Source organism: Callionymus lyra, chromosome 2 (genome assembly GCF_982586985.1).
Source record: "Callionymus lyra chromosome 2, fCalLyr1.hap1.1, whole genome shotgun sequence".
NCBI lineage: Eukaryota > Metazoa > Chordata > Actinopteri > Syngnathiformes > Callionymidae > Callionymus > Callionymus lyra.
Window position 1 is genome coordinate 34407791 of NC_141819.1, and position 12529 is coordinate 34420319.

Sequence of the window (12529 nt, forward strand, 5' to 3'; positions counted from 1 at the left end):
TTATAACCAAACATAAAAGCGTTTTGATGTCTATATGCTGTTTGAACACACATCTCAATATTGTGGTTACATAACATGTAATATTTGATATCATGCTGATCCTTAGAAAGAGCTGGGAAAGTTATGATAAGTTAGCATTTTATGTAAGCCTCAGATCTTTCAATAATGTAAATTAAAAGAAGTTTCAAAGTCAATTTGAAGAGAGAGAGAGAGAGAGAGAGAGAGAGAGAGAGAGAGAGAGAGAGAGAGAGAGAGAGAGAGAGAGAGAGAGAGAGAGAGGATCATCTCTAGCCAATGGGGGCTGACCAATCAGATGACAGCCCAGCTAATCAGGAGCATGACTGAATGGCTTAAAAACTCTCTGGCCCTTATACTCCTGACCCGCTTGTCACTCTTGGGGTCCCATCCTCTCCTCTCTTCACCCCTGTCCCTAACTCCTGTCCCTTCCCTTCCTGCAACTTGGTAAGAGATGCTTCCCAGCTTGACCTTACCTTCTCAAGACGCAATCAAGCTGCTCGCCCTCCAACCTCCAGCAGACAGCCAAGCAAGCCTGAACCTCTCTGGCTCCACCAAGCAACCAAACTGCTCTTCAGAGAAATCCCTGCATCGCAGACTGGTGATCTCTTGCACCGAGGAAAGATACGTCTTCCAAGCCGTCTTCACCGTGGTCCCTGCCAAGTCACGACACAACACCAGTGGGTCAAAGGCCCTCATCCCTGCTGTTCCTCCTCATCCTGCTCACCTCAACCGCCTCTTCATAATCACGCCTTCCTCTCTCCTCTCAAAGGCGTAAAAAACTGTAACATAGTTACTCTTGCATTGATTGATGTGGTTTGATTGGGATTTTTCAAATTGATCAGAGGTAGCAAGATTATCTTAAAATAAGTCGTAAAGCTTTACCAGAAGTTGACAATTATCAAAGCCTTGAAGTCCATTACTTCCTGATTAATTGATATTGTTCCTTCCATTGTATCAAAGCAAGCAACACCATTCCGTTCCATTGTTCTTAACCGGTCTCCCTTTTCTCTTTGTTTCTTTCAATTAATCCTGTAAAAAGTTTGCCAGTTGCCTTGACAATTTCTTTAGATTTTTGTATAATCAATTTAAGAGACTCTTACTCAGTAAAGAACATTAATCACAACAACAAGTAGTAACTTCAGTGAGATTATGAGATTGATTCGAACTACAGTTTCATAATTAATTAATAAGGCCAATTAATTAATTACCGTATTTTCCGGACTATAAGTCGCTCCGGAGTACAAGTCGCACCAGCCATAAAATGCATAATAAAGAAGGAAAAAAGATATATAAGTCGCTCCGGAGTACAAGTCGCACCAGCCATAAAATGCATAATAAAGAAGGAAAAAACATATATAAGTCGCACTGGAGTATAAGTCGCATTTTTGGGCAAATTATTTTTGAGTAAAATCCAACACCAAGAACAGACATGTCATCTTGCAAGGCAATTTAAAATAAAAATAGAATAGAGGCAACAACAGGCTGAATAATTGTACGGTATGCTTACGTTACATGACACTGAGAACGTGCCTGGTATGTTAACATAACATATTTAGAGTTATTCAGATAACTATAGCAAAAATAACATGCTAAGAAGTTTACCAAACCATCCGTGTAACTCCAAATAACTAAAATCCAATGAAATCTGCATCCTCTGTGTCACTTTCAAACAACTCCGCTAACTCAGGAGGTAGAAGATGCGGCGCTTCCTCTTCTACGTCGAAATTATCAACACAGGCCTAGAGCGCCCTCTTGCAATTTAGTGTGAAAATAACATGTGAAATGATATACCGGTGATAATGTGTTAATAAATTCACACATAAGTCGCTCCAGAGTATAAGTCGTATCCCCGGCCAAACTATGAAAAAAAAAATGGGACTTATAGTCCGGAAAATACGGTATTATCCACATAAATGTCACAAATGTCCTTTGGACTAAGACTCTCCTTTCTTCGGGTAATTTTTACCTAGAGGCAATTTTAAAGTTAAATCGACCAGAACTTAGATGTTCTGAAAGTAAACCTTTTTATAAGGGCTATAGTCTACTACACTTTGTTTAATGGAAAATATCATTGCAACTTCCTATCATTACCAATATCCAGGGTTGCTACAGATTAAAGCAAGATAAATTCAAGACTTTAGAGAGTTTTAATACAGATGGAAATTGAATTAAAGACCGATTGACAACAACCAAAATTTAAAACGTGAGATTTTAGTCCAATGAAAAACTTTTCTTGACTCACATCATTCTGATATATAAAAAATGCCCTGGACGGACATGATACACCGTGCCTCTTACACGTTACCTGGTACAGCTTTAATGGAGAAAAAAATATTGCTTGGACAACTAATTCTCGTTGAAATTAAACTTCTACATGTTGCCCCAAGCAAATGGCTCTCTCTAAAGTCAGTACATGAACCGCGTCTACACGTTGAAGAGCTGTGCCTGTTGTTCTGCTGTTGTTAATCTGGAAATTATTTAAATTTTAATGAAAATGTTACCAAATACAAATACATTTGAAAAAAACTCACTCATGTGTTCACATTTTTAAGACCTTTGAAAATGAGATTGAAGACATTTTAATGCAAATAATGTTTCATGAATTGAATGCCTTTTAAGACTTTAAGGATTAACGGGAACCCTGCTATTACTAAGCTTGAAAAAAGCAGCATGTATTTCACAATTGTATTCAAAAAACATATTACCATAAATCCATCCTGTTGTTTTGTTTCTGTTGGAGCGCCATTAATCAAATGCAAATACATCTCAAACCAGTCTCCGGAACAATACTACAAATAACTGATGAGAGGGATGATCTGATGAAGCATGAACTATGTCACAATATAAGACTATCTTCCTGTCGACGTCTTGCTTGACCATTCGAATTAAATTGAATATGATGTTTGTCATTTAAGACAAGTATGTTCCACCACATTTAAGACATAATGGTGTTCATCTGTCTTTGAGTAAAGGTCGCAAAGGTCTAGAAAATAAGTTTTTCAATCCAAAGTTCCAAGTCCATTTGCTTCATTATTTGGAGGTTTATCTCCGAAGTAAACGTCCTAACCATCATTTCCGTCACTTTAATACAAAAGCTTAGTAACAATAAGGGGATCCAGTATTGAAGTGCAGGAAAAAATGTATGTGTGCAAATAACATTCATCAGAATGAGTACTTAAAGTGATAGTTCACCTTTCACACATTTTCTACTCACCCTCATGTTGACAAAGTGTTGGGATTATTTTCAAAGTAATCTGTACCTTTTCAGAGTTATAGACAAACAGGCACATCCATTTTAAAGTAGCGACTGGCAGCCAGTGGACAAACTTCCTCCAAAAAGAAAGTAAAGTAAATAAAATGCAAATAATAAATAAATGATTCAATACAAGCAGTATGAAAGTACTTGTATGTTTTAACGGTCTTTTTTGGGAAGTTTGTCCACTGGGCGTTTAAAAGGATATACATTTTCGCCTTTAATTTTAAAACAGAACAGATTACTCTGAAAATAATCCCAATCCCTAGTCGACATGTGGGTAAAGTAGAAAATGAGTGAAGTTTTAGTTCTGGGTGAACTAACCCAATAGTTACCAACCTTGAAAAACAACAGTCCAACTCAGGTGGACAAGGTGGTGACACAAAGAGACATGTCATCTCTCCCTTTGGACTACAGGTACTGGTACCATCCGAGAAGAGTGTTCTATTGAGCTTTCTCTTCAGCATAACAATAATAAAAATCATATGAAAGTTATAAGGTGATTGATTCCAGCTGGCTGCACCACACAAGGACATATCCTCTCTAAAATCCTCGGGAGCTCTGGCCCTAAATGGTCTTCCTCCTTAATTTCTTTTTTTTTTCCAAGTCGGAAAAGAAGCAGAGCTCATAAAAGTAGCAGCTTCTGCTGAACAGAGGATATTAAAACTGTTATTGCAGCGCAGCGCAGCTGATATTATGTCATATTTCCAAGCGTTTGTACAGCAAGTAGATTCTGTGACAACAATGTCTAAGAGGAGATGGAATATTTCCCAAATGTGAATTATGAAACAACAACAGAAGTTTTTCCATGTTTGACTTCGACTTAAAAAAAAAAAAGAATACAGACATGACTGCAGAGCAAAACACATTTTCTTCACTCAACCAAAAAATTGCACATCTAGTTTTAAGAATTAGTATTTTTTTTTTTAATTTCTTTTAAAAAGGTAAAATATCTCCTCAGTTACACCTGGAAGCGTGAGATGACAACAGGAAGAAAAACTGCACCAATGTAATTCTGAAAGTGTACCTCTAGGATTGATATTGTCATTTCGCTGTGTATTTCTTATTTTAAAATGTTGGAAAGCAGCAATAAAAAACAGCGAAGACCAACACTTTCAGACAAACAACAATCCCTCCTCCACATTTGGTGACCTTTCTATGCGGGGAGCTCAGTGAATGAAAGTACCCATTTCCTTATTAGCCTGTCACTATCTTTTTTTCCTTCCCTTGCTTTATGTGTAAATGAATTTCTGTTGTTTGCTGTTTATTCTGAGAAGACAGAAATGTTGTGTGTCATGGAGGACCAAGATACCGTATAGAGAATAATTAAAAAATGTTTATATAAAATAATGATGTTGTTGCGGGTAAAGTTTTGATATTGCGTTGATATTTCAACAAATTAATAAGTGGTGAAGTCTTATGGAGATTGATGTGTATTTTATGAATGATTGAAAAATGTGATTTACCGTTTACTGCTTCGCCATCTTCAGTGGATTTAAAGAAATCTGTATCACAAAAGGTTTTAACACATTTAACTTATGTTCTAAACAGGACCTTCACTTGTAAAAGGGATTGAGGAGTATGTGCAGAAATCTCAGTATCAATTGAAGAATTGTCGTTAGTTTGAAGTATGTTTCAAACAGACTCTTGTGATCTAATCACAAGGCTCAATTATTTTGTAATCAGAGATTTTATCTTTTGAGTCTTTTCGGTGAATACACTTGATCGGCCTCCAGATTGACTGCCGCTCATTTAAACACATTTTCTGGTCTTTGTGTAAAATAAAATTAAAAATCCTCTCCAACTTCTCTTATTTGTGTTTAAATTAAAAATGTCAAAATGATTTCTCACCAGATATTTAAATATCACATTGTGTATTTGCCACTTTTTCTTTTTAGCCATCGTTGTTTTCAGAGACTTCAAGAGACTACAGTCTGCGTGCTGCCCAGTAGTAGCTTGTACTGAACTGATGAAGCTTCATGAAACACTGTCTTGGTTATTAGACCTCAATTTAAAAATGATTGTTTCGTTAAAATACCTGTTTTAAACAGAGAGTACAATCCAATGGACTGGAATAAGGACACTGTTTCATGAAGCTTCAATGGCCCATCAGTTGTAATAACCCCTCTTGACACAGGTTATTCTGTAATAAGAATATTTCACTAGTTTGGATTCTTAATATATTTTAAATAATTCTTAATACAGAATACTGTTTGACATACATCCTGTTTCTTCTCTGCGGGAAAAACAGCATTTTAAAATCTATTTTAAAACAATGAAAGTGATGGGTTGACGAGGCCTCATGATGCATCATCAGTTGTTGGAGCTAAATCATGATTCAGTGTCATATTTTGAAAGGCCACTAGAAGGCAATCTTAGTTTAAAAAAGCTGTATCATGAGGCCTCATCAACCAATCACTAATTAATAGCTACTAACACTTGTCCGTTCAGAATCTTCAGTGAAATATACACAACTTAATGATCCAAACAATGGAAATCCAACAGTATTCTAGTTGTTATCACCTATAATCTATACCCTTTTTTTAACCATTGTGCTCTTACTGGGTCAAAGTGACCCGAAGGCCTGAAAACAAATTGGTTTGAGGAATCCCTTGTGTTTCCTTTGGGTCAAGTTGACCAAAGAGGCCTGAAAAGAATGGGGGCAGGGTGTGGTTTTTACCCCTGTGTTGTCTCTGGGTCACCTTGACCCAACATAAGAGTTAAAGAAAGTGTTGAATCAGCAAAGATGTGGATGAGTTGTCTGTGGAGAGACAGGTCGGAAGGAAATAAAACTGTGGCCATGATACTGACCATTGTGTTGTACAGAAGGTAGATAATTGTCCTATCTTGGGTTTTTAAGAAAACTTTCAAGGGTCCAGGAATGAGTTTACTTGCCTCAGCCTCTATAAGACCTTCGCTCTAACGGACATGACTTCTTGGGGGCTGAATTTCTAAAGGCTGTCACTCACTCGAAAACAATCTAAGTTATTCATACTGATTACTTTTTGGCTGGCATTGAATGTCTCAGCTGCACACTGCTAAAATAAAATAATATGTATCTCCGCTAAAAAATAATGATTTCTTTTGTTTCACGACTGATTATGAAATATAAAAGCAAGACACTGCAGAATAAAATGTGATTCCCAGTCAAGTGTGTGTTGGTTCCGTGCGTTTGTGTCTTCCCTCTGGCAGAATGTCAAGGCAGTCCAAATTAAGTGAGTGTTCAATAAGCAGATGGTTTTAATTGCACAGATTCCGGCATCTGGGACTTATGCCTAAAAATGGAACAATCAGTCTAGTCCACATGACATTATCATAATCTCTAAAATGGCCTTCTTGTATTTTCCCAAATGGAAACAAAAGATCATTCCCATTAGGAAGGCTTCCCTTTGAATTGCTGAACAGGCTGAACCATGAGAGAAGGTAACAGCTGTCACTGATTCTCTCATACATACAGTGAGTTTCAAAATACCCCGAAGTATTTTTGCCTTTAATTCAGATTCAAGCTTATTTATCAGACCCCCCTTTTTTTTCTTACACCAACAGAAGAAGAATGTTAATGGTTGTCTGGAGATCATATTGATTATTCAGATAGGTAATATCAATACATTGTTCTAGTGTGCTATTAACTGAATATGAAATGATTGGATGGCCTTTTGAACAATTGGAGAATAACAAAAAAAATTGAATCAATAATAGAGCCTTTGGAAATGAAACTTGGAATTTTAGATTCGGTCGATAAAAATGTGATAAAGCGGATTCTACAATACTCTATGAAAAGTCCAAAATGTGATTTTGTTACAACCAAAAACTGTGTTGACTTTATTCAGAAGACCAAAATTGATTTCTAAAAATAGAATGCGGTCAGGGACAAGAGGGAAAATAAATGAAAGGTAATTACAATTTTATTTGTTGTGAGGCAGGTGGGTTTGAAGTCGAGTGCCTTGCTTAGAGGGGATTCACTGACCTCCAGAAAATAAAGCTTTAAGTGGAAACCTCACGTGACCTGAGGTGCAAAAGGAGTAGGAGTTGTCTCATCTCTCACTATGTTGTTGTCAGATGCTAAAGGTTAAAAAAAAAGTTCAGAAATAATTCAAACACTGATCTGGGAAGTGGAGGGTTGAATAAGGAAAGTCAAAGTAAAGCAACCCTTGTGTTATATCAGGGTCAATGTTACCTGGAGGTGTGAAAATGTGTTTGAGGTATCCATTGTGTTCACCTTGACAAGGGTAGCCCTCTCAAACACATTTGTTTTGGGGCCTTTGGGTCACATTGACCCTTTTATAACACAAGGGTTCATTTAATGTAACAGGCTGGTATATCATGAAATAAGTTTGAAAAACATTTCTAGGTATTTCAATACAACTCACCACAATGAACTATAGAGATATAGAAACTTGTTGTTAGACAGTCCATCTTGGATTTTTCATTCACAAAAAAAGTAGTGGCTAATAATTTCCAATCCTTGTTTTCAGAATGGCATATTTTCTAGTGCATACAATATTATTTGGGATCTTGTTATTATAGGCTTAATATTAAGTTTCTATGGTTTTGGATGAAATAAATGTGATTTGAAAAATAGTGAAGGTTGGAATTGAGATTTTGGAGTTCAAATACCTTGTTGCCCTGGCGGCTACTTATTTGGTCAGCGTAGTGCAATACCTAGCATTAAAGTTATGAAGCTTTGAACTTGCAAGGGTTGAGATTGCAATTTCCCACTGTAGCCACTGGCGCTCCTCGCACAGAAAATACCATTTTCGGTCTCAGGAATGAAAAGGAATTTGACGAAATCAGTACACCCAATCACATTATTCTTGTAATACATACTATTTTGCACCTATTTCACTGAGTCAGTGCAAGCACATTTACAACTTTATTGACACTTTCCCCAGTAGTCATGCAAGTCCGCGAATGGTTTTTAACCAGTTCTATTTTACAGGAGCATAATTTCTTCACAACCTTGACAGAGAACCAACCAGATAGTTAGAATGGACACAAAGAAAGCAAAGTTCAAAGTAGTTCAAATCAACAGGAAAAACAAAGTTAACAGGCACTGGGCAAACTGGAAGAAAGTAAAAAAGTGAGCATTAATTGGCTTTAGCTGCAGCTATGAAAAAAAAACCTGTGTTAAGCTCAGGGAGCAGAATCAAAACAGGAAGTACAAAAACAGAATAAAAGCACAAAAAGTTTTCTTGACAAGAACATGCAATTAAATTCACATTCACATTATCCGGAGAATCTGATTCTGTAGCTCACAGTTGGATGTACTTTTGAGTTGTGATGGGCTGATGAAGCTTCATGAAGAGTTAGGTTTCAGTGACTAGATGGCACTTTCTGCTCTGATTATTCTTAATGTAATCCAAATAATTTCATATAAACGGGTATTCTTTCTAAACACATGATGCCACTGCTACGTAAAGCTTCATCATGCCATGACAGCTTGACTTTTCTATTGTATTATTTAATTGCTGTGTGGTTGGAATTATATATATATATAAGTCATTTTTAAACTTATTTACCTGCTAATTAAATTATTACATGTGTTTAGCTTTCAATTTCAAAGTTTGTTTACTTTGACATTGTTAATTTAATCATATTTTCTTTCTCGTTCATGTGTTTATTATTATATTTCATTATTTGTTGATTTATTTGTTTTTCGACCATGTTTATCTGATATATATTTTTAAGTACTTGTTTTTGGATTATTGGAATTAAGTAAATATTAAATTGTTTTTACCATGCATACACACACCTTTTTTTTTTCAATTCTCAATATACATAAGCATGACCTAGAAAATCTTCTAAACACCCTCCATGTTAAACGTGTCATTAAATCGAAATGTATAAGGTGTCGTCCGATGGGGTCGATTATTCAAAATTATGAAACATCAAATGAATGGAACTAGTGCACATCATTAACCAAATCGTATCTACATAAGCAGCAAGGTTGTTTCAACTATAGAGTAAAACACCTGAGGATAACATAACTACATACGTTCCCATGCATGAAAAACACTGCGGGGAGAGAAGAAGACCCTGTAACCTCTGGCAAGAGTGATCTTGAAAGGTTCATTAACCACCTTTTGAATTCATTGGTACAATTAATTTAGTCACTTCAAACTGTGGAAGCTCACAAGGTCTCTCGACAATTCTAATTTCAATAAAAGATTCCATCTATTATATTTGACTGTTTTTCTCTGGCGTATGTAAGAAGAAATGTTCCCACCTCTCTGCTTACCAAGACCTTTTAGACTAAATCCTTTGAAGATCCTTTCTCTACTATTGTGATCCAAGTTCAATCACTTTTGCAAATTCCAACGTTCTATCCCAAGGCTGTGCACTCTGGAACAAGAGGCTTTAATAAGAAGTCTCATCAATAGACAAAACCTGAAGGTTTCATTAAACTTTGTGCCCTAACACAAATAATTTATTTAATACGTTATTAAATATAGACATGTTCGGACACACCTCTACAAGCATGAAAGTGGCATAATGAAATCTATCTATCTATTTAATGTCTTACCTTATGTAAACCTTTAGAGGACATACAAGAGCAGTCTGGTTTCCCAGAAACACTCAACAAGAAAACATTGAAAATTAAAGGATTTTAATTAAAGTCTGAAAAATACGGTAATAATTATAATTCAAAATCATTTGTAGTGGGAATGTCAAGTGTGGGTACTAGGGATGAAGATGGCTGAAGAGTGATGGAAAGAAAAAAAACACTAAAAAAAAGAGCCACACGTAAGGATGGATGCAGATTGCTTTGGAACGCACCGTGGAACTGACAAGGTATCTGGAGCTGGTAGCGGCTGACTAGCTGCGAGTTGCGGCGCGCATGGATAAGTCTTTTGCCGGTCTGTGCAATAAAGTATTTGAACCGTCTTTGGTTCAGTTCTCTGCTGAAATCCCACCTTCAAAATCACTGACTAGTTACCGCAACTCGGATCTTTATCGGAACCTTGACTTATTTCCCTCTTCGTGCTGTATTCATATGTACTTTAACCAATTATCTAAATGCTTGATTTCTGACACTTTCTCATTCCTGATACAACACCATCAAACAGGAAAAATGTGGTAAAAGTTCAAGAAACTACCTCTTAGGAAATAAGGATGATGCTTCATGAGGCTAGCATCCATCTACGACATGAGTTTAAAAACCAACGCAATCCTGCATTGTGCTAGTTTTCACGTAGAATGTATCACAAAAGTGAGTACACCCCTCCCATTTCTGCAGATATTTAAGTATATATTTTCATGAGACAGCACTGAAAAAATTACACTTTGACAAAATGAAAAGTAGCCTGTGTGTTTGTAGCGGGTCCCAGGAGGGCCTTCGCTGACCAATGGGATAATCCTAGAAACATAATGGCAATGGATGACGCCAGACCAAGAGTGCTCACCATCCAAGTCTCTAGGATTATCTTTATTCAAAAATTCACATTAAGCTTCTAACTGCAATCATGACTCTTTTGTTTTGTTTCTTTTGCATTAAAGCACTTATGTAAAAAACACATTCAAAGGACAAGTTAATAAATGTCAGTTTTACACTTTATCTTTGGAAACAAACCAATCACGTCAATTCAATTGACTTGATACAGTTAAATCAATTGGTATTAAATACCATGTCTTTTATCATCAATCATGTCCTCTTGTCATTAATCATATAATCACTTCCAAACACATTCTTCATTTCTCACCAAGAATAAAAATCATACATGAAGTACAGTACATGTATTAAGTGTCCACTTATTAGAACAAAATGAATCTCTCTTGCAGTTGTATCTTACATTCATACAGCATGGACACAACCCAAAATAATACACATGGCTGGACCATAGCTGGCTGTTTTAACAAGCCTAAACCGTATAACCTACTTAATTTTACATTGCTTTAACCAGAGTGAAACCTGTAGCTGGTCTGAACCTGCACATTAATACTAAAAAATTTAAAGTAAGAAATCTAAGAAAGCATTTTTAACAAACCTAGAGACACAATGGCAATGGATGACAACGGACAACGAGTGCTTACCAGAGTTTTAATTGCGCTGCCCGCAAGTGCTGCCACCCCGTTTCCGTTTCCTGCAACCTCATGTCATTGCGCTTTTTCCCTTTCTTAACAACAAAACAAAATAACAGCAGTGACAACAAACCAAAAAGTGACTGGAGACATTAGATAATAATATTTCAACAAAAAAACTTTTGTGAGTTCCACATGTTGCATATTTAACACTGTACATTAATGTTCCCCTCAAAATAAATAATATTGCCAAACTTTTTTACCAGATTTTACCAGAGCTTCTCAGGTGGCCACTGGAATGCTCTTCCACTCCTCCATGATGAAATCAGGGATTTGGCGGATATTTGAGACTTTGCGCTCCTCCACCTTCCGCTTGAGGATGCCCCAAAAGTGTTCTATTGGGTTTAGGTCTGGAGACATGCTTGGCCAGTCCATCACCTTTACCCTCAGCTTCTTTAGTAAAGTAGTGGTCGTCTTAGAGGTGTGTTTGGGGTCCTTATGGTGACACTGCCCTGCTACCACTGCCACATCTCTTCCATAAACTACGTGAGTAAATGCATTTTTTCTAAATAATGTTACGATTTATGAGATCAGTTAGTGCTTGTGTGTGTGTGTGTGTCGCTTTAGTGTGTGTGTGTATTTGTCGCTGAAGCACGTAGTGTGTGTGTCGTCGGAGTGATATTTTGATGTAATGTACTGATGTTGTGTTCATTTGATGATGATACAAACGTCTTATTGACCTATAACAGTACACGGTCAGGTCCCTGTGGTGTATAAATAACCTTAAGGTAAATATTGAGCGGTGAATTCATTTAAAGGTGCGACACTGAAGGCCTATGTGTGAAATGCACAGCCCGCCACTGCTGTTCATTGAGTTATTTTGAGGGATCAATACATTTACACTGTTATATCAACTTGACACAGGACTAAAGTCACACAGACTACTTTCCATTGTGTCATTTTGTCAGTGTTGTCACATTAAAAGATATACTTAAATATCTGAAAAAATGTGAGGGGTGTACTCACTTTTGTGATACACTCTAAGTGATAATTATATTACTCAAATACTGTAAGTCAAGATTCTAAACTCCAAGAAGTTGGATGGATGTTGCTCATTAGCTTCCTTTTTATCAGTTACATGAAGAATCTTCAAATTGAGGTTAATAACTCATTTAGGCTGAACACCTGCCAAATGGACGTGATCACTGCAGAAATTGTGCTTACGGAGTAGCATCTTTA